The sequence below is a fragment of the Pimephales promelas genome, chromosome 22 (assembly GCF_988280905.1).
Source record: "Pimephales promelas chromosome 22, fPimPro1.hap1.1, whole genome shotgun sequence".
Taxonomy (NCBI): domain Eukaryota; kingdom Metazoa; phylum Chordata; class Actinopteri; order Cypriniformes; family Leuciscidae; genus Pimephales; species Pimephales promelas.
This window is the reverse complement of record NC_142790.1, coordinates 6,323,642-6,341,966: the sequence shown is the minus strand read 5'-3', so window position 1 is coordinate 6,341,966 and position 18,325 is coordinate 6,323,642. Positions and strand designations below refer to the sequence as shown.

General features: G+C 35.6%; 1 protein-coding gene and 1 long non-coding RNA gene across 3 annotated transcripts in view; both read left to right on the top strand.

The window, feature by feature from the left end:
- Nucleotides 1-1,305: 1,305 nt before the first annotated feature.
- On the top strand, nucleotides 1,306-2,848 carry LOC148969513 (uncharacterized). Its single transcript, XR_016149326.1, has 2 exons — nucleotides 1,306-2,154; nucleotides 2,686-2,848. It is a non-coding gene; the product is annotated as an uncharacterized LOC148969513 (long non-coding RNA).
- A 10,216-nt stretch (nucleotides 2,849-13,064) lies between these two features.
- dipk2ab (divergent protein kinase domain 2Ab) overlaps nucleotides 13,065-18,325 on the top strand; it is a 49,142-nt gene continuing 43,881 nt past the window's right edge. The window contains exon 1 of one of the 2 annotated variants that reach the window (XM_039666509.2): nucleotides 13,065-13,491. The gene's annotated coding sequence lies outside the window, so the exon portion shown is untranslated. The remainder of the gene's footprint in view (nucleotides 13,492-18,325) is intronic. The other variant, XM_039666510.2, reaches the window with a different exon arrangement.

Here is an 18,325-nt window from a genome sequence, read left to right as displayed (position 1 = left end):
TGGTCAGAGAGAATCGCCACCATTCACTGCGTCATCATTACACACGCCAGATGGAGTATCCAGAATATCCCCGCCATTTTTAAATAGTTTGGCCACAGATAGTTACTAAACTTGCTACTATTATTATTATTATGGCAACTCGGAAGAATACGCCGTGGTCAAACGAGGATGTGCAGACTTTCCTTTGTTTGGTTGCCGAAGAGAGAATCCAGCGAGAACTTGATAGGGCAACGCGGAACGTAAGGCGTCGCTATGACGACCAGGTACTATTTGTGGCAGTACTGTCTGCAATGGAAAACGGAGCGAAAAGTAAGCCGAGTCGAGGCGAGTTGAGTCGAGTTGAGCTGGTACTGGTACTGGTAAACTACCAGGCCAAAGTATTCAATGCAGGGTAGTTCAGAGCCAGGGTTGATGCAGGAACTGGCGCAGTGACTGACCGTGATGAAAGTCATGCCAGACAATGTCCACCTTGAGAGGAATGAGCATACTTTCAACATGCTATATAAAGACATTAATGGTTTAATTGGATTGGTAACACAGCATTACAAATTCTTAATTGAAATTTTAGAATAAATAGTATTACTATATTACTTATTATTCCAATTAAATTGGATTTAATGTAACAATTTGACGTAAAACATTACATTTCTTATGTTTAAATAAAAACTGGTTAAATGTAATAAGCTAAAAAGGAGGTAAAAAAAATGCCTTTGGAAATCAGTTAAAATATGACCCTCTTAATGGAGAAAAGTTCATTTCTGTGTCAGCCCCACCATGAGGCATTGCTGCAAGTCAAGGCTATTTATATGACCAGAATGGATATGAGAAAGAGGATAACTTGTCTTAGTCCCTTGTCTCAGCTCTTTCATTTTCTATATCATCAGCTGTATGCAGTCTTTTGTTGAAGCTTTCAGTCTCTTAACTGCTTTTCTTCATTGGTAAGAGTCCAATTACCAAGCTTGTCCCTCTGGACATGCAGCAGAAAGAGTTCTAGAGAACGAGTCATTTGCAGTCTTTAGCCAGCACTTATTCATGAGCTTATGCTAAACTAGAGCTGATACGAGCAAATGTTTCATCCAGCATATTCTTCTCAAGATAGAAGTCCTGCAGGGCAACTACAGCACTGTTAAAAATAATAGTTCCAAAAGGGATTTGGGGTTCCCAAAAGAACCTTTCAGTGAACAGTTCTTAACACAAGTGTTTTTTTCTTGTATAAAAACAATGTCAGGTAGATCATAAATTCCCTTTATTTGTATATAGTAGTCCTATTATACTCTAATAGTAATACATATATACTCAAAATAATAATATTAATAATAATGACTTATTATTCCTTTAATAATTAATGTCATCCCTGAATAACATAGAACTTTCTGCTAGCCAATGAGAGAAGAATGCTTATGATATAGATCTGATGTGATGATGAAGAATTCCCTGATTTGCACTATAGACCATTTCACAAGATGTCAACACTGGTCCAGAAGCACTTCCTGTTTCGGTTTGTAACTGTTTTCTTTATTTCACATGTAAAGAAAACATCTTAAAGATGTTTGTTTAACTTTTTGATTCAGTTTTAAATGTTCTGTTGGTTGTATTTTATCCCAGCTTTTATGTAGTGTTAAAAAACTGTAACAGGAAGTGCTTCTGGGCCAGTGTTGTTTACATCTTGTGAAATGGTCTATAGACCAAAAGTCGATGGCTGCGTTCCAAACCGCATACTTCCCTACTATTTAGTATGGGAAAAAGAGTAGGCGAGCAAAAAAGTATGGATGAATCCAAAAGAGTAGGCGAGAATTACCTGGGTGACGTAGCAATTGTCGCGAGATTCGGACTTAAGTGCGTTCCAATATGCCTACTTTCCTACTATATAGTAGGCGAAAACAGTACGTGAAGGAAGCAGTACGTTCCAAACATCAGTTTTCATAAAAAGAGTAGGCGAGAAGTTCCCGGATGGCTTACTGCTTCCGCCCAGATTTTTGAGTGCTTTTCCACGGCTACTCATGATACTCATCTATCCCAGGAGGCCACGCGAGAGGATACGTCAATGCACATAGCTTGCAAACTGCCAATAAAAATCACAGAAGAAGAAGAAGAAGAAGAGAGGATACGTCAATATCAACATCGCGGAGATAAGCGACGCGGGGGTTTTCAAATGTGAGTAAATACGGTTTAAATCGTATGTGTTAAACTACTATAGAGTAAACGTTTTAACTGTTGAACGTCTAAAGGAGTTAGACAGTATAGTATAGTTGTCATTTTGCTGTAAACACATGTTTTATTATGTATTGATAACAGGGGAGCTCCAGTAACCGTAAAGTTACGTTTCCAACGTGTATTTACATAACCATACATCTTAAAAACGCTTATTTAAAATGTCTATTTACATCAGGAAGGAAAATATTGTATAAGTATTGCAGATGAGCACATCCAAACATGAAAAATACATGTGTGTGCTATTATGTAGGATAATTCACTGTTGTCAACACTGCTTACATTAGACAAATTATGTGCTGTGAATAAAAACATATATAAAGTAACTAAACATGATATATATTTAATTTGTCCCTTATTGGTGTTGATATATTGAGGAACATTTAAGTTGGATTAAAAGTGAGTTAACACATCAACCTCAACATGTAAATGCAGTGTTGAGCTCGTAATGTGAATCTTGTCTGTATGTTACAGGGACAGGAGAACACGCGTGTGTTTATCCAGTGGAGAGAGGCTCATGATGCTGAATGCTGTCATCAAAGAATGGGAACCGCTGTGTTGAGTCGGCAGTAGGGTTTGGGGTTCAGTGCCTGTAAATACATGCTTGTAGTTTGAATAAAGCTGTTTCATGTGTTGACTTGTATATGCATTTGTTTATTGTGATGGTTACTTTTATTTACTTTTATTTGTTCTTTTACTCATTTATTCATGTTTCTTATTGTTGTCAGTATATAAAATGTAATTAATTTATGCATTAATTCATCGATTGACTGACAATTGAGATGTTTCACTGCATTTAGCAATATAAATGAATTCATGCATTACTGTCATATTACAAAACAAATGACATTTTGCTTGTTTTATTAAATTATATTTTTAGTATATAAAAAGTTATATAAGTATTGGTCAGCATTTAATATTATTATTTTGTTTAAGTTTTGGGGTGGGCTAACAATGAAATTCATTCTGAGGTAATATTAATTTTTAAGCAGTGATACTTACATTTTTGGAGTATAAAATCAACAGTTTTCTCCAAAAGAGATCTTCAAGCAGCTGCCCGTCTCCTTTGTGCAGACATTACAAACGCTGTTCTAGGTTGTGCTGTCAAGTTACTGATGTTATGAAGTGTTAGAGCACCTGTCGCTCATATAATTTAAACTTATTAATATGCAAGATCATGGAAAGATACTATAGTTTATGTAACAATCATAGTGACAAAACAGAAAATATAAAGATCATTGGTTTGTGTACATCATAATATGACATAAAATTATATTTATACACAGGAAATAAGAACAATAAAAAAGGCTAAATATCTTCATTATAGTTCTTCATAATACATAAAAAAAGTTGTTGTTATATCTGAGGGATGAAACGAGGTAAATTCATGAAGAAAAAGAGGAAAACTTAAAGGAGAAACTTTTTGGGTATAAAATAAAGAAATTAACAACATAATCAAGAGATGATGATTTTGGGGTTTCTTAATAAAAAAAAAGTATCGTTAGAATAACACTGTTGGTCAGTAGGGTTTAAAATATAACAACTTAAATCAACCCTAAATGTATTCACAAAATAAATAGGCAGCTGTTTCTTCAACAAATACCACAACAAAATGAGCAAGTTTCATCAATATCAAGATATTTATAGGTAGATTAATTAAACGTATCGTTCATATTTTTTTTAATTGCATGAAGGTGTTGCGCTTGTGATAACGCGTAGTAGGTCACATGATAACGTCAACATGGCAGATGTCCGGTTCGCATTCATACTCAACGAGATTTGGCTATAAAGTACCTACTCTTTTAGCGCTCGATGAGTAAGTACTTATTGAAATTAAGTACCTACTCAATGAGTATGCGGTTTGGAACGCAGGGAAAGTCTGCCTAAATGAAATATTAAAGTGACCAATTATGCTAATTTGACATATTTCCAACACCACTGCATTATCATATGCTATATTTCTCACAAATAAACAATAGAAGATACACACTTTCATTTCAATGATCAGGCGCACAGCTTAAACTGGAGCAGAATAGTGTAGATTACTAGCGCCATCTAGTGAAAGTTGTAAATGAAGACTCACACTCTTTATTACCCAACTGTCTGTACTCTTTTGTATACTTTTTAGGTAATATAAGCCTATTTTTTGTATGAAACAAACTAGATTTTAAACACAAATAATGAAATACCCTATAGCCTAATTAATTTTTAGTGCTGATTGCTAATGCAAGCAACCTACAGTTAGAGGTTATTGGTAGCCTACAAACCCCCAGCCTTTAGTGTTAAACGTTAGTGTGTAATTTACGCTGCACAAGCACAGAAAAAAAAAAAAAAATGAAAAAATCAGTGAGCGCTCTAAATACAAAATAATAATAATGTTTAAAAAAAAAAAAAAACCTCCCCGCATCGTTTCTTTTTGGATATTTCGAGAAACACTTCAAATTGACCATAATCATCAAAGAAGATTTGCTGTGTACGCATAAGAACTGGCAAGGGACATGGAACACGACCAACACAACCTCAAACTTCATTGACCACCTCTAAAAGTAGGAAGCATGGCTTGTTTAACATTTTTGTCTGCTTGACTTAGTTCCGTTACAGAGAATAGTGCTCAAAGCATGGCTCTTACAAAATGATGTTTTCAAATGAAGCTTAAGGCTGTCAAGAGATTCAAATGATAATTAACGAGCATAGGCTTGTTTTGAATAACGTGCATAAATGCACATATCTTGCTTGCCACGTTTCTTTTAAATCAGTGCTTTAATGCCAAATGTGTCGCTCTTTGCAAGGATGAAAAACACATAGAAAACGACGTTTAGTCATGATTTATGTTTATCTTGAAGCAGGGTCAGACGTCACATTGAGGGCAAAATGCCAGCAGAATTAATACAATGCACCCAAGATCATGTCAAATTACTTTATTTTGATTAGACTCTAAAATGCAAACTGATGTTTAGTCATCTTCTAAGTCATCTATTCAGTCTATTGTCTTTATTGTTTTATGGTGCAAACGAGCCTCATTCAGTCTCAGTCTCCCCATGCACACATTCACACCTTTACAGACTGGTTATGGCTCAACATATGCATTTTTATTGTCTGCATTATAGCTACTAACGACTGCTATTCACAAGCTGTTCATAGGGTTTCAAACCCTAATTTCTTTTATCAAAGTGCTAGCTCCACCTTTGTGACTGAATCGAATGCACTGAAACATTTTAGTAAGCATTCCTATTTGGGAAAAAATCATAAAAGAATAACTTCTAGACTAGTGATGACAGGTGCACCTTAGCGAGCTAATATTAGCATGTTAGCTTAGCACATCATCAATACACGGCAATTTATGAGATTAAAACCATGTTTTGCTCCAAACTTACTTTATAACGTAAGTCGAGTGTTTTATATAATCTTCTGTGATCTAATTTGGCTTCAGATAAAAAATCTGACCGAAAATATATTATTTATTGTATTGTGCACAATGAAAAAATCTATTAGCATTACATTATAAATATAATCTATTATTATGAAAATACCTGGCATGGCTCGAAGAACAAAGGTAACTCAAATATAATTGCAATCATGTTTATTGTCTTCAAAACGTAGTTATTTGCATGTTACAGCGATTCTGTTAGTTCGTCAGGCAGTTCATGACAGCAGTTCCTGGTCCTGGACTGTCACATGACAGTTATGTTTTGTTCTTCATGTGCCATATATGGAATAAACTGTGCAGACAGCGCCCTCATGCTTTTGGTATGAATTGAAAATACAGCACATCTCAGGAAGAAGCGCTCATAATGATTATATCGACGCATTTTAGTATAAATTCAATAAATAGTATTCCTGTCTATAGAAATATGATGTGAATCTATGAGAATCAATCAATATTTTCTCCAAGTCTACACATTTTTGAGCTAAATCCCCGAGGGAAGTTGTTTTGTGAATCGCTGTCATGAAAACAGGACGGAGTTTTTTTTTCTGAATGCACCAGCTGACGCTCATAATTCATATTAAAGGTATCGACTAATTTTCTTCATTTCATAACTCCTGAAACAAATTAAGACATAACTGTCACTATACGTTTCTCACAATACAATAGTGGTCAAATACTGAAACCTGAGTCTTATATCTTTTTAGTGATGTATAGTTTGTCAAGGTATAACATTAAATCTGATAGTAACTTTGAACTAAATAAAAAAAAAAAAACGCTTCAGAGCGCCGGCGGGGGCTTGATGGTTAAAGTGTTAACATGTTCATTTTTATCATTATTTGCAATATCCAGCAAAGTAAACCATCAGATTCTCACCAAAACATTTAGTTTGCATATCATCTGGCCATACCACGGTGGGATGTTTGACGTTCAGTTTATTTTGAGCTTGTGTATTGATGTATTGATCTCTGGTTTTCTTTACATTAGCACTGCTTTTGACTGAATGTTGAATGAGTTTGCTTACTGGATCATTGGACTGAAAACTTCACAAGAGTTTAGCGGCTTAAAATCTTTGCAAACACAGAAGCGAAATGGGTTAACGGGTCAGAATGGAAATTTCCGCCACAGGGTTTCAAGTGCTTGCACCATTGTGAATGCTCAGTGTGAAGATCATCTAACTGCATGACGGAGATTACGTTAATGATGCAATTTAAAGTGCCTCAGTAATTTATTTGCATTAAATTATTTATTATAACACATTTTTTGTATTTGAATTAATCGCATGTGCTAATGCGTTAACGTTGACAACCCAAACAAGTTGTGTGAAAAGTTGCATTGAGCAAATAAAAAGCATGAATCTGAATGCCTTAATATTTAATGTTGTAGTCAAAGAGAGTTGAGACAAGTTGAGACATTTTATTGAATGAAAACATCAGGAACTGAGAAACTGCTGGGGAAGAGTTTTATAATGTTCAAGATCTTTAAACAGGTTTAAATGAATTTCTTTCTTTTTAAATGAATACTTTTCATTGACCCCACTGTCTACTGCATGAAATATGAACATTTATTTGCTTTACAGTTAACATTGTGTCTTTGGGTGTGTGGAAAACTGCCATGAAAAAAAAAATCATCACACTTTGCTAGAAATTGTTATACTATTAATTTGGTGTGGTTAAATGAAACTGGCAAGGCAGGCGTGAGTGGGTCGTCTGATTAGGGGTAAGGATTGCCCTGTGGGAAGAAATGCTAATCTGGACATGCAGAATCCCATTTCCTTCAGGGCTGTGTGCAGTCAGCCACCGGAACAGACAACAGCTGCCAGATGCGTAAATGGGTAATATTAGCAAGCAAAACGTTATTCAATTGAGCATAAATTACATTTCACAATTACTATGATCCATGTGGGACAGAGCCCAACACAAATCATTTAAAAGACCAATAAACAACAAACACAATCATTCCTAAAAGAACAGTTGACCAAAAAAATAAAATTGTGTTATATATGTTGGTCCAAACCAAGCAGCAACATTCCAATCTGTGCGCAAAACTGCAATACATCTCAAATCCGCTAGAGGCCGGTCTCAAAAGGGAACAAATATCCATAGATGTCATGTTAAAACATCTGTTTTCACAGCATAAATTCATATGTTTACAGCTTGGTCCCATGGACTTTTATTGTAATCTTCAATATGTTCTGCGTGCCTGACAACTGTGAGGGGGGTACATTTTTTTCTAACTCGTTAGTTTAGATAATAGATCATCATCATTGATTGACAGCTGATAACGGGCTGCGCCGAGTGAATTTGACCTCTTGGCCAAGATCTGACACAACACATCATACCACCTCTGTATCCTTTTCCGAAACTTTTGTATTTTGTATTTCCCAAGATTTTCCAGTATGGCGCCGTCCATACCCCCCATAAACAGTCTCAAACCAAGGGGGTAATCAATCGACCGGAAGTTGAAGCCTCGCGGGAGCTGACATCTTGTAGCAGAACTTCACTTGCGTTAGCATTCCCATTGACTCCCATTAATTTTGGCGTCACTTTGACAGCGAATAACTTTACATCTGAGGCGTTTGAAGACCCCATTTGTCCTTTATTTATTTCTAAAGAAACACGACAATGTATAAAATGCTCCATTACCTTGTAGCTTATGTTATGGCCCCGTAGAAGCAGTTTTAGTGAAAGTAGGCTAACGATTGCGTCATACCCACGCGACTGTCTGTCGCACAGCAGAGAGATTACCATATGGACAGGAGGAGAAGCTTGCGCGAAATCGGGGAAACATGGAGGCAAAATGACAAAATAATTAATCAGAATACCTAGCAGAATTGGCTTCTTCTCCTCTCATGGACAGCTCCTATTCACACTCTCCGCCTCTGCATGTTTCGGAAGGGAATGATTCAGATTTCTCCTGCCACAGCACTAGAAGACAGACGGGTCACTCACGTCACATCTACGTAGTCAAGCTCTGTTTGAGTCTGCGCGTCAGGGACGGAAGTGCTAAAAAATCGCCCAAAACGGGCTTCAATCGTCTCAATGGAGTTCCAATGAGATCGCTCTGTCCATTTCTTTTAATGCCTCAAACCCGTTCCTCAGAGAGTCTATGGGTGACGTCACAGACGCTTTGTCCATATTTTTTTACAGTCTATGCTGGTAAGAGATATTTTTTTGGGGAAAAAAGTTGTACAGTTTACAGATTTTGTCATTGATGAATATTGAATGATATACTTAAAGGGATAGTTCACCCAGAAATGAATAATATATATATATATATATATATTTTTTTTTTCTAACACAAATGCATTGCTTCGCTTCAGAAGGAATTTATTAACCCCCTGGAGACTATGGATTACTGGATTACTTTTATGATGGATGGATGCATGTGTTAATTATTTAAATACATGGCATACACGTATTTATAGAAATTAGATTAAAGTTTATTTTTAATTTTCCATAAATACTTGTCAGTATTGGAATAACACATTAACCATATTTCATTATTAAGACTATATAAAAAATTACTTAAAGATGTACTTAAGTCCTATTTGATGATCATGATGATGATGATGATGATGACGATGATATCCATTCGGTCGTATCTGCCTCTTGCCATGCTTTCCGATCTTCTGCAATCTAGTGTGACTCTTGATGGTGTTGAGCCACTGTGTGTTTTTTGTTTTTTTTGGCCTCTTTTCCTACTAGGTAAAACTGCACTGTAAGATCAACTAATTGCAATAAATACAACACAAAACATTGATATGATGTTGTGATTAATTTAAGTGCATGAAAACAGTACATTCTGTAAATATTCTTTTAAAGCACATTATTTCCATAATAAGTATTAATTTTAAAGGTATATGATAGTGTGTACATATTTTTCACAAGGGTTCTCAAAAAAAGTGAGCAGCATTGACGATTATTCATAACTTCTGAACAGAATATGGCTGTAATATTTTCCTTGTCCCCTGCATCCAGTGGTGGTGCATTCAAATCTCTCTCATGTCTTCATATATAGGCCTAATGACTTCAGGATTTGAGCAGCCAGGAAACACCTAGTCCCCACATCCCCCCATCAGAAAATAAGAGGTGAGAGAAAAGCAGACGATTAATGAAGATTTTAACGCTGTCGTTTAGAATAAGCCAAGTTCATTGTTCCGCAGTCTCCCGCAATAAAAGCTTAAATGAAGCGTGCTCACTGGGGCTATGCATTCGTTCAGAGTAATTGGTGGCGTCTTTGAGAGCGCTTTGAAGCAGCTGACCTGAACACTCAGCCCTTGTTAAGAGAGGCCAGCGGAAGGGAAGCCAGCAATGCACCTTCAGTGAGTTTACATCATGACCGTGAAACTGCTTGATTCCGAAACATTTGCATTTTTATTAAAAGAAAAATGCAGATGATGTGGAATTTCTGGATGATAGGAAAGAAGAAAATGTGCCTTATAATCTTATATGACTTATATGCCCCAGTGGTTGATTTTTATTAAAGCTAACAGGTTTCAACTTTTTTTTTCTTTTGGTTATATGAAGTTCCCTTAAAGATTTTAAGGTTTTCACCATGCTTTCATATTTATTTATTTTCAAATGACTTGCATTTTATTTTATTACCCTTGTTCTAGAAAAAGACTTTTCATCTTAAATCATAAAAAACATCATAAATAATTGTAAAACTATTGTGAACAGAGTGTTTGTTTTGGTTCTCACTGTTTCCCCTGCCTTGTTTGTTGTCATCCGTCACTCAGTTCAGGTGTGTGTGTGTCTAATAATTCTTGTTTGCCATTTAAGTTCCCTTCTTTCTCTTCATCAGTGTCGGGTCTTGCCAATGTTTGGATGTGTGATAAGCTATTCTCTTTATGTGGATTTGCCTGTGGATTTATAAAAGACTGCCTTATTACCTTCATCTTCATGTTCGTGTGTGTTATAGCAACACAATCCGTGAATGACCTAAACATAAACGTCATATTATTTTGATTCATAGATAATTTCTGGATTAGTGTCACTGCCAACAATTTTTTTTTAGTGAGTGTACTTGGTTACCAAGGGAACAATAGTGTCAACACTTGACTGTTTTGAATGTTCACTTGTAGTGTTCTTCAAATTTTTAAAGTAGCTATACAATCATAAAAGACCACCTAGAGAGTACATTTTTAATCAGTTTTAACACACTTAAGTACAAATGGACTTTGTAATAATATAAAATTAAATGTTTTACTTTAAAGTACATTTTATATCATGGTGTAAAAAAACTTGTGTCATAATTAAAATAATTACACCTTTGATGTGTGGACTAACAAACTAAAGCACATGTAAAGTACTTATAATTGTACATGAATGCAATCTAGACGTGTAATGATATAGGCCTAAGTATATTTAAATACAGGACAATAAAATAGAAATTAAATTGAAGTATATATTTTTATTAATTATATTTGAGTATATTTCATAGACAATAGAAGTATGAAATAAAATAAAGATGGATTTTTCCAAAAATGGAAAATCAGTCATCATTTACTCACCCTCATGTTGTTCCAAACCTGTTTGAATTTCTTTCGTCTGCTGATCACAAAATAAGATATTTTGAAGAATTTAACTAAAAAGGCAACCAAAAAGTTGATAAACAGCAAAAATAGAATGGAAGTCAATGGGGCCCATCAACTGTTTGGTTAAAAATTCATACAAGTTTGGAACAATATATAAGTCTGAGTAAATGATATTAAAAAAAGCACTCTAAACTTCAGCTAAGTTCTTTTAATATACATTTACTCTAATACATTTTCATTTGATCGCAATTGACATGCAATCAATTACGTATCTGAAGTGAACATTTTTGCATTGTAGGCTATTTGATATTACCAGGGTCTTGATACTAACACACCTCTCCGAATTATAAATGAGCAAAAGTTAATAAGCGACACAGGAAAAATGCCTGCAAGTCAAATAATGCATTTTCAATACAGACCTCTCATGTTTCCATAAAATGTGCAGTTTAAAAGGGAAACACCTGAATCATTAGTTCCATTGATATAATGTGTCAAATATTTAGTGTGCACATTTTTAAAACAATATACGCCTACAACAAAAATGTCAGGAAAAAATCATTTTTATTCATGTGCCACTAGGTGGAAGCACATTCAAACATTTTCCTCATCTCTATTGTAGAAGGATTTCTTTTGGTTGGCATTTTAAAACCTTGTTGCATTAATTATGTCCTTGTCGATCAAGCACTTCTTTCATCACAGTTTAAACATCTGTATACAAGCATGTTCTCACTACTTCCATTCCAAAGGTATTAGCCTATTATAATTGTGTATTATATAGGCCTATATATATATTGGAGTATAAACATTATATGTTCCTGTTATTCTAGTGTGTAATTTCAAGCCATAATATTTGTCTAAATATGTTTTTAAGATCAAGTGGGTTTAACGGAGTAATACAGGGACAAAATAAGCTTTTTGCTTGTAAAATCATTAATAATTCAGAGCTGGTTCTTCTCATTTTCCTCTGTTTCAGCAGATGATTGTGTGTTTTTGGGAATGAGTCCAGATCAGCCTATGTGCAGGCTTTGGCCCACAGTCGTCCTTAAGGAATTTGGCCACAAGCTTTTACAGACATCATTTGCGAGAAAATGGATTTCAGGCACGGCTCAAAAGTGACACTCGGTTGGGCTATTTGCCAAAAGAAGCTCTCGTTTCTTCCCAATCCCCCAACACATGGAAGCCAGAGATCACCCCAATGACACACGAAGCCTCTTTTATTTCATTAAAGCATAAAACGGAAGTGGCGATCGTCTTTTCTTCACTATTAGCCGATATAAATGAAACTGCTTCTCGAACAATTAGAAAATGTAGGGTCTAGGTTTTGTCCACTGGGAATTGATTGGATGGTGCTTGTTTGAGTGACATCATGTGAGTGACAGGTTTCCCGCCCTAACGACAGTAAACACGTCATTAGAGAAGAGATGTCGAAGTTATTTTGATTAAATATGATTCCACGTGAATAAACAAATAATGAATGTGCACGGATAAATCATTTATAATACATACTGCAATGTTCCATAAAAAAGAAAACATTATTCCATGGTGACTTTAATGTCATCCTCAAACGCATCCATATGATTCTTTCTTTCTTTCTTTCTTTCTTTCTTTCTTTCTTTCTTTCTTTCTTTCTTTCTTTCTTTCTTTCTTTCTTTCTTTCTTTCTTTCTTTCTTTCTAAATTAATTAATCTTCTCCATAATTAAATAGGTATAGCCTAATATCAATTTATTTTGATCATTTATTTATAGCCTACTAGGCTACTAGAGCAAAGCAATTCACCTATCACGGGAAACGAGGACAGCAAGGGGAGGCGGGAGCGGGCGCCATGGCAACGCCCTCAAACCAATAACGTAAAGCGACGAAGGACGTCGTAAATACTGACGGTTTGATGTTGGAAAGAGTCGGTCGCTGTGGATCGTTGTTAGTGCTGGAGATCAGCAGCAGTGTGTGTGGAGACCCCACTCGATCAAACTCTAGCTCTCCGAAGACCGGGAAAAGAAAAACAGTCCTGCTTCAGAAGTCTTGTGAGGGCGAGTGATTCATATTAGAGACTGAGAATTAGAGGCTTCACCACTGTTTATGTCTCTCGCTAGGTTGCTAACTGGCTGATCCCCTAATGGAAAGAACATCTGAGTTTGTTTGACGTGAGTATGTGAGCCGCTGAGCGTCTGGATACAATGTTTTTCGTGTGTCTTTTATCGGAGCGTTTCACGCGCCACAGAGTAAAAGCAGCGCGAGCGCTCTATCCTGAACAATGATTCAGAGTAACCGATCCAGAGACTCACTCCTGCAAGACTGACTAAAGAAACTCTCTCTCAGGTTTGTTTCCTGCTTTCTTCTTCACTGTCCTGTTGAAAACGTATATCGTCCAGTTAGCTTTGTAGTTTCATAGTTGTAGCGAATTAAATTAAAACAAACTCTTGTTTCTGGACACAATTTTCATTTTCTGTCTTCAAGTCATGGAACACAACTGGAATTTCTTCATTTGTGATTTATTATTTCTATAGTGAATACATGTCGTCTAGAAGAGTGTCATCTAAATAATAATAATTAAAAATGTCTAATGCCAATAATCATTCATACTGTAAAACAATAACAATTTTCGGTTTAACTTAAAGTGAGTAACCTGTTTGCCTTACAATTTTGAGTTCATTGAATTATAACATTTGAGTTAATATAAAGGAGATTGGTTTAATCAACAGAAGCTCAAAATATTCTTTTTATATTAACCACATTTGATAACATCTAAGTTGATTTGACAAAAGAAAAAAGTTGTGATAAATCGCAAAAATATTCCTTTACAGTGCATTAATCACAAATGACTGAAAAGTCATCAAAATACATTGGTTAAAAGATTTGGGAGCCCACTCTAAATTTTCAGTGTTTTTTCTTGTTACACGGAATGAAAATGCGTTTCATAAAAATAATAAACGTGTGAGAGGTTTATGTAAAACTTAGAGTTCAATCTAATTAAAAAGACAAGATATAACGCAGACAAACTGATGTATCATGTCTTGCTCTCATCTTGTATTCTGAAACAGCACAGCTCAGGAGATCATGAAGTAGGTTTCAGATTTCTTGGCACTGATCTGACACTTGAAATAACATGATGGGATTCAGCTGCGGACCTCAGAGCAGTCTGAAAGATCTCTGGATTATAATGTAATTTACTTCGCATTAACACCCATACACTTATCGATTAAGCCAAGACTTTTCAAATGTATGGGTACATGTTGTGTTTATCCTATTAAATGGCCATATAAAGATTTTAAGTTAAATGTATGAAGGTGCTGTATCAGGTCTTAATTAATTTCTTTGAAGTTTTAACACTGTTTTTAATTGTCTTTTTAACTTCACTAGTCTAAGAAGTTCTTCTGTCAGGACTCAGAGTGTGAGAAAGCCACACCTGTATATGATAAACCACCGCTCACAACATCAAACTCACCATCAAGTAAAAACCTTTTATTAAGCCTTATTTTTAACGACGTGCATCTGCCGTAATCCCCAATTTATGAGAATCAAGACTTTAAATGGGAGTCTTCATGCACCCTTCTTAATGAAGTAAAGACATCAAGTTGGTGGCTGACAGAAAAAAAGGTCTGGTCGCGTAGTAATTGTGAACACAAGGTGGTCATTGTGTCCGATTAACTGTAGCATTTGTTCGATTGTCTCTATACAACACACTCATTTGCCTAAAGATCTTGCTTGCTTTGGGATTAGTGTTATTTCTCTTGTAGTTGCCTCAGAATATCTAGAGCGAAAGCCTTTAGAGAAACTCGAGGTGTAACCACATCATAGGGTTTAAGATTCATATGTCAATTTTGAATGAGAATGTGGTTAATCATTAATTTAGAGTGGTTTTTATTTGTTAGTGTGTGAAAGAAAATTGGTTTCCATTCATCATTGTCTGTGCGGATTGCTGGATTGAGGCGGCTCAGTTGTGGATGACTGTTTTTGTGATCAAACATTATTGACTCCTGCAGTCGATAACCTTGGCAACTGCAGTTCTTCACCCGGACGCCTGCAGCTCAGCATGTGCAAAGCTAATGACAAGGCCATTGTGAAATGCTTAATGTAATGGGAATAAAGTTAACAAAATGCATTCAATACGGTCTCAAACTTGGAAAAAGTTTTATGGATTAGGGCCTGGCTAAAAACATGTTTTTTTTTTCATACTGTTTTTTTCATACAGCATTTTAGCAATCTCCATTTATCTGAATTATTTAAAACAAGTTAATATTTGTTTCTTATTCAATCAGAGGAACTATCATTAGCCATTGTTGCCATTCATACAGTTGGCATTTAATGAGAATTTTCTAAATGCATTTTATTGATCTTACTGTTAACAATTCATCCATACACCTACAATAATAATAATAATAATAATTTGTTATCTTAATATTTTGGTGATACAACATATTTCTTTCTGGTGATGTATGCCATACTTTTCCAATCATAAACAACAATAATAACCTACATATGTTCTTACTAAACATTTAAATGGGAAAAACTCTGCAAAGTGACTTTTGTGAATCATTGAGTTTTGTGAATCATTGAACTTTTGAAGGATTAACTGAAATGAACTGGTTAATGGACTTACCAAATCTAGAATTTTTGCTATTGAAATTTAAATCAGTGACATTTTAAATTGGTCTTTACCCGTCTTAAAACATTTGTTTTAACACCAACTTATTGCTTGGCTTGACCAGAAAAAAAAGGAAATATTGTGACGCTAGACTTGGTCTACATGAAATGGAACTCAGTATTAACTCCATAAAAAGTATAACATGATGACAGGATTGGAATTAATTGGGACGCTAGTCTTTAGGAAACTTGGTCTACACATGAAATGAAACTCGGTATTAACTCCATGAAAAGTATAACATGACAGGAATGGAATTAATTGGGATGTGAAAAAGATGGCGTTCTGTACCAGAATGGGATCCAGGTGATCCGGAGCCTCATTATGATTGGGAAGCATGATTTTTTTTTGGAATAATATACTCTGTTGCAGTATAACCAGGAATGTGATTTTAAAAAGTAGTCCATTTTGATTTCTTACCCTGACGTCAAGGGGAAAGTATATTCATTACTAGATTCACAATGTAGCATCAGGAGCAAAATTCAGTGCTGGCTTATCTATTCCTAATGCTCTTCGTTCTTCCTCGAATCCAGCTTGTTTATTTGCGTTGACTGTTCTGGTACTGTTCAACCTTTTGTTTTGGGACACTGAGCTGCTTTTCGGTGTAAAGCAGTGTTCAGTCGCCCTCAGGCCCGGGCTTTCCTATACTTTCCTTCCCTCCCTGAGCGTCGGATGAGAGGGAGTAGATACTTTATGGGTAATGGAGTGGTAATTCAAAATAGAGGCCTGTGGGCAGGATAAGGTTTGTTGGAAACAAACATTTCATCAGAGAAGAGAGTGAATGTGTCGTGAAAGTGAAATGAATTTGAAAGTGAATTTGTGAATGAGCTTACTGTTGTTTCCCAAACTGTTGTTGTCTTGTATGCCTCTAAAGCCCCATTAGCTCTGGCTCTAATACACCTTAATTAACACCAAACCAGCAACAAGAAAATATTTTAGCATTAGCATTAATCGAACAATTAGTTGCATACATTTACCTCTTGTCAGTGTCTTTGAATTGGATATTCACACAAAGTTATGTAGTTTTTGTTGTGTTGCCAATGTGAATTGACATTTGTAACTCATTTTACTTCAGTAATTTGACTGATTTCAGTGGAAAAAAAAAAGGCTAATCCATGAGGGGTAAAAAATAGGGCTTAGCTGTAGGTCATAATTTTACCCACCGCCAATTGATTGGATTGTGAAAAATGGAATTTTAAATTTTATATACATGTGGAATAATATTATGCAGCGACTAAGAAAGGGCTTACTTTATGACTTAACTACAAAAAGTAATAATTGTGATTCAACTATTTTAAATTATATATTTTTCGGTTTTATGGGTTTAACAAAGCAAGGTAAATCTCCTCTTGGAACTATAGAAGAACCCCCTGGGGAACATGTACCCACGGTTTGAGATTGTTAAAGGCTTTTAGTGACCTAAGTTATTCATTTACCTGAGTGACACAACCTACTTGGAAGGTTTGTAATTCTGCTCTATTTTTCGCTTTGCATGAATCTTGATCTGAATCATACCCCCACAGGCTTATCCTACTGAAGTCTGAAATGAGCACTACAAATGTCAAAGTGAAATCTTCAGCAGGAACCTTTGCAAAATGCGTTTGCTTTCCCCACCAAACCTTTCAACATGTCATTCATTTAAAAGAGGCCCCTGCTTCTTGAAATATTATGATTGAGTTTCCATGACACTGGGTGGACATGGACCTGACTGCTGGAGCGAGAACTCCTTAATCTGGTGCGGTGTGAGGCAGGCAGCTCGTGCAGTGAAGCTTGTTTGCTTTCGCTCTGCCAATCTGTACTCAAACCAATGGCAGTGCATCACATAGAGCATGGCTTTCCTTGACTGCCTCATTTTTCCTGAAGAGAAATGCACACAGTTTATCTTTGTCTCTGCTCAGTGAGTGAAAAACCAGGGATGTCATTCTGTTAAATGGCACGCAGAGATCATATCATGTTCAGTTGTTTTATGAACATTCGGTAAATCTAGTTCTCTGTAATAGGCAGTATGCACATTCTTCTTATCAAGATCTGTCTTGGCCTCTTCCTTCCACTGCATTCCAAATTACTTCCCAGGTGCCCACCTCCTAATTGCTACTATTCACATAACCAGTCTAAATAAATCTTTCCAATAGTTATGTTTTGTCCTCATCAATGTCTGTAGTTATATCCATCCAATGTTTATGTCCATGGAACATTAAAATATACCATGTTACATGCCCAAAACACAAGAGCATTTGCAGTGGTGCAGTAAAGCCAATTGGCTTCAATATGTCCCTCTCAGCACAGGAAATAAAACTGTGCTTTTCAAATAATTTCATAGAATCTTTAAGTGTAATGTTGGATAAAACCAAAAAGAAGAAAAACAAAACACATTTTGTTCCATACAAATTAAACCTATTTTTAGGACCATTAAAATGTTTCACATTGGCAGTAGAACTTTTCTAATGAGATTTGCAAATAAATAAATTACGTTTTAAACATCCAGGCAGTGAAAATTTGCTGAGAAAATTT